Genomic DNA, 5,603 nt, shown 5'->3' on the forward strand with positions numbered 1-5,603 from the left:
ACCTCTTGTTTATATTGTAATTCAAGTGAAACTGCTCAAAACTCTTGGACAAGCTCATAAGGATAATGTCAATCAGGGTTTCCCCGTCAACTTCAGCACCAAGGATCTCTATCTTATTCAGATGCGACATCATCTTAAGAACATGATCCCTTACAGGTGTTCCTTCAACCATCTGAGTGTTTATTAAATCCTTCATGGCTACGTGCCTAGCAGCCCTATTCTGATCTCCAAAAATTTCCTTAATATTAAAGAGCATATCCGCAGCAGTGGCCATAGGCTGATGCTGATGCTGTAAAACACCCAACATTGCTGCCAGAATGTAACATCGTGACATTTAATCAGCCTTAATCCACCGGTTATAATACTCCTTCTCATCTTCAGGAGCATCAACAACAGCTTGATCTGGCTTGGGTTCATAAGTGCAAAACCTTTACTCCTCAGCAGTCAACACAATGTCCAAATTTTGTTTTCATTCAATATAGTTAGGTCCGGTAAGTTTGTTATCCTTAAGTATGGTGAACAGTGGATTAAAGCCCATTGTATCCTGAGAATCATGCATAAAAATATCACATAAATGTTAAGACTTATTGGTTCATCTAACAATTATTGAAAATAATGTACTAACATTTAAACACCATAAGTTTCTGGTACGCCATGATGTGTGACATGTATACCACCTAAATTTGTTTAAATGTTACTTTGGTCCTATTACTAAACAATACGCCACGTTGGGGTGGTCTATATTATTTTTCATAGCTAAGTGTATACCATCATCAAATCTTAAATTAAACATAATTATCCCAGATGCCATCAAATGATATCTTATAATTATCCAAAATCTATGAAACTTGGTATGCCACGATGAGTGACATGTATACCTTCCAGTATTCATTATTAATCTAAGAAGTTTGTTCTAGCGATTTCTTTAACATTCTAGACACCATAAATTATATGCCACGATGGGTGACGTATATATAATTTATATTTCTCTTTATGTTAAATTACATACAAACAATAATAGAGACCATGGGATTTAATTTCATATTAATTCCCTCTCTCACTTAGTATTACTTTGAGGATTTTAATCTAGATGCATCATCCTATGTTATTTCTTCGAATTCCATTATGTCAACAACAAAGAACACATAACATAGAAGCATACTCTCATGATTAAAGCATTAATTAATACATTCCTATGTCCATATCATTCTAGCATGCTAAGGGTTAGTATCACATGGCATAATAACACAGACAAGAAACACATAGTAGCAATAATCAAGATCAGCAGAAATTATATAAAACATAATAAAGCACATTCACTATTATGGCCCCATATAAGCTGATCAACAGATATCTTTTATCATCGATGGATGACTTGATCAACGGATAACTTGATCATCAATGGATGACTTGATCAACGATATCTTGATCATCAATGAATGACTTGATCAATGGATATCTTGATCAACAGATGTCTTTGATCATCAAGGGATGACTTGATCGACGGATAACTTGATCATCAACGGATGACTTGATCAACGGATGTCTTGAATTCATCCTTCAAAATTTCTCAAAAACTTTGAGAGCCAGGTTGAAAGCCTAAACATCCTCAGAATGACTTGAAAACTGGGGCAATTGATAAGTGGATTTTATATCCATTTGGAATGCTTTATTACAAGCTTAAATTGGTGTTTTGGACTCAAATGAAGAAAAGAGATTTTAAAGGAAATATGATAAAAAGTGATCATAATTGGAAGCCTAGGCCATTTTCAAGTTGTAGATAATCTTCTTAGCATCGCGTGGGCAGTTGAATCGCCTAATTCTGACGAGTAGAACTCAAGTTATGGCCAAAACAAGATTCATCAGAATTTTTTCCAAACAGGCTCCAGGCGCCCGCCTGGAATGTGGGGCGGCCGCTTGGGAGCTGAGGTGCCCGCCCGGAGAGCTGAAGCAGCCGCCTGAGGCACGGCTGGTCACTGATTTCACTGAAAAAGCCTTTTTTGAGTGGAATTTGACAACTTTAAGGATCCAGGTCCAATATGGGCGTATATATACTTAAAAAAAAGGTTTTCATCATCCGGGAAGATTGGGATACCAAGGAGAAGACCAAGAAGCATAGAACAACTCTGAAAAAGAAGATCTTGTTTTCAACTTGTGATTCTTTGAATTAGTTGCAACTTTGGATGCTCGTTTTCGTTCTTGTTGAACCTAGATCTCGTTTATTCGTACTTTAATTATTATTCAGTTTATTAAGACCTTGTTTTATACCATATTTTCATTGGAACCCATGGTGACGATGAGTTTAATTATGGGCTAATCGTTATCATGGGATTCTAGCGGATTTACTTATCGATTTCAGTAGTTAATTGTTTTGATATCTTGGTGTGTGGTAATTGATTGATATCCTAGTATTGGTTGTGCTTATTCGTCTTATATGTGTAGCTAACATATAAGATAGCGTGTTAATCTATATTGAAGCGTTAGTGAATATAGAGGTTTAGAACTTGCCATGCTAGCATAGGTTCATGTATTGTATGCATGATTAGTGGGTAACTCTAACCATTTTACTTGCCCTATGTATTCAAGATAGATAACTTATGCTTAAACCGTTATGTTGTCAAATTCTATAGACATATAGGGTCTCAATATAATTGGTGCCTATTCAGCTTCTATCTCTTTTGTGGATGTCTGGTAGAATGGTACTCGTGCAACGAAAGTTGGCGTTTATCAGTTTCGTGTTATCTGATTAGTATCGTCACCATTACATGTTAAGGTTAAGAACAATAAGGCTATTGAATGAGGTATTTAATGAAGTTAGAATCCCATGTTTGTCATATATATTAATTCAACCATTCTTTTTTCTTAGTTATAATTGTTAGTTTAATTCTTAGTTTAAACAAAATCCAATTTGTTATTTGTCTTAGCAGTGAGCGATAACCATACGTTGGTGCATTAATTGAACTTAACCTAAACCAGTTTCTGTGGGAATGAATCTGATTTATATCTTATACTACTTGCGAACGCGTATACTTGCGTGAATATTAGCGCGTGTTTTCGCCCTAACAAGTTTTTGGCGCCGCTTCCGGGGACTCGGTGTTAATTTTTAGTTTATGTGCTTGTCAACAGTGGTCGTTAAAGTTCACTGACTCGGATTCTTTTACTTTCATGGTTTATTTGTTTGTGTTTTAGGTACTCATTACAATGGGAGATCCAGCAGCACGAACGAAAGCCTTGATGGATTTTTCTCAACCCAAGATCAATGACATTCAATCTAGCATTGTCAGGCAAGCTATCACAACTAATACCTTTGAGATCAAGCCTGGTATAATTCAATGGGTGTAGAATTTAATCCAGTTTGGGAGTTCTCCAACGGAAGATCCCAATATACACATTAGGGATTTCATTGAGATATGCGACACCTTCAAGTTCAATGGTGTTTCTGAAGATGCTGTGAAGCTGAGACTGTTCCCATTCTCTCTGAGGGATAAGGCTAAGAGCTGGTTACACTCTCTACCAGCTGGTTCGATTACTACTTGGGAAGATCTTGCTCAGAAGTTTCTTACTAAATTCTTCCCTATGGCGAAGACAGCAGCACTCAGGAATGCTATTACTCAATTTGCGCAGCAAATGGGAGAATCGCTATGTGAAGCTTGGGAGCGCTACAAGGAGATGCTTAGGAAGTGTCCTCATCATGGAATTCCCGATTGGATGATCATCACTTATTTTTACAATGGGTTGAGAGCACAGTCCAGACCCATACTCGATGCAGCATCAGGCAGAGCATTATGGGCAAAGAGCTCTGAGGAAGCTTATGATCTAATTGAACTGATGGCTGCTAATGAATATCAGTATCCAACCAAGAGATTTCCACAGGGAAAGGTAGCAGGAGTTCTTTAAGTGGATACAGCTACGACTATCACTGCTCAACTGAAGGCGTTGTCTATGAAGATTGATTCTCTGGCTAACTATGGTGTTAAGCAGATAACCAGTGTTTGTGAGCTGTGTACAGGTCCATATGCGACAGAGCAATGCGCTATATCTAGTGACTCAGCTCAGTTTGTGAGCAACTTACAGAGATCGCAGCAGCCAGTTCCTGCCACTTACTATCCTGACAACTGGAATTATCCTAACTTCAGCTGGAGCAACAATCAGAATGCGATGCAATAGCCATTCCAGCAGTTTGGAAATAAGCTATTCAATCCTCCTGGTTTTCAGCAACAAATTACACCAAAACAACAAACTCATGGTGCATGTCTATCTTCGAATGAAAAATATGAATTAGAGGAGTTGTGGCTTATGTGCAAAAACCAGGCTCTTATATGCCAAGCCAGGCTATTTCTATCAAGACTCTGGAGAACCAAATAGGGAAAATTACTAATGCCTTATTGAATCGACCACCAGGAACGCTTCCTAATGATACAGAAACAAATCCAGGCAAGAGGAAAGTTGAAAAACAGGTGAACGCCATCACCTTAAGGTCTGGAAAGGTCGCAAGCCCCCAAATTCAACAAGACAAAGAGCCTGAAAAATCTCAAGTTTCAGAAAATGCAGTTGTGGCTGAAGAAGAAGTATAGAAGGAAGTAGAGGTGGAACCAAGGAAGACTACTGTGGAACACACTCCTCCTGAGGGTAATACAGGGGAGAAACAGATCTATCCTCCACCTCCTTTTCATTAGAGGCTGCAGAAGAAAAAATAGGATAAGCAGTTTGAGAAGTTTTTAGAGGTGTTCAAGAAACTTTATATCAACATACCTTTCGCTGAAGCTCTTGAACAGATGCCTAGCTATGCGAGGTTTATGAAAGGTATTCTCTCTCGGAAAGTGAAGCTCGATGACTTAGAGACCGTTGCTCTTATGGAGGAATGTAGTGCTGTGCTGCAACAGAAGTTGCCTCCGAAGCTTAAAGATCCTGGAAGCTTCACTATTCCTTGCACCATCGGAAACTTATCGTTCGACAAATGTTTATGTGATTTAGGAGCTAGCATCAATCTGATGCCCTTATCTATCTTCAAGAAGCTTGGTCTGCCTGATCCAAAACCAACATACATTTCATTACAACTAGCTGACCGCTCCATCGCTTATTCACGAGGTATAGTGGAGGATGTCTTGGTCAAGGTGGATAAACTTATCTTCCTTGCTGACTTTGTAATTCTTGATTTTGAGGAGGATAAGAAGATTCCCATTATCTTGGGAAGACCATTCTTGGCTACAGGCCAAACTATGATCGATGTTCAAAAATGAGAGCTTTTGATGAAGGTTTATGATCAAAAGGTCACTTTTAATGTGTTCAAGGAAATAAAGTTACCCACAGCTAAAGAGGAGTGCTTTAAAGTAGAGCAAATGCAGGTTTTGAATGCACCTCCATGGAAGAGGAAGTTGGATTTGCCATTCTATTCTCTTGGGTTAGCAGAGCAGAAAATTTCTCAAGAGCATCTCGAGCCGTCTATTGAAGATGTTTCCACACTTGAGCTTCACCCACTACCAGATAACTTGAGTTATGCATTCTTAGGTGCACTGCATGATAAGGGCTTGGGATATATCTTTGATGATGTAGTGGGTAGCCGAACGAATCCTACAGTGCCTACAGAGGGTTCTTCTCATGTG

The 5,603-nt window shown here is 38.6% G+C and overlaps 1 non-coding gene across 1 annotated transcript; it reads right to left on the reverse strand.

Annotated features, from left to right (window-relative positions):
• Window positions 1-3,591: 3,591 nt before the first annotated feature.
• Window positions 3,592-3,698, reverse strand: LOC141709125 (small nucleolar RNA R71). The gene has a single exon (XR_012569718.1). It is a non-coding gene; the product is annotated as a small nucleolar RNA R71 (small nucleolar RNA).
• Between the last annotated feature and the right edge of the window lie 1,905 nt (window positions 3,699-5,603).

The sequence above is a fragment of the Apium graveolens genome, chromosome 2 (genome assembly GCF_009905375.1).
Source record: "Apium graveolens cultivar Ventura chromosome 2, ASM990537v1, whole genome shotgun sequence".
NCBI lineage: Eukaryota > Viridiplantae > Streptophyta > Magnoliopsida > Apiales > Apiaceae > Apium > Apium graveolens.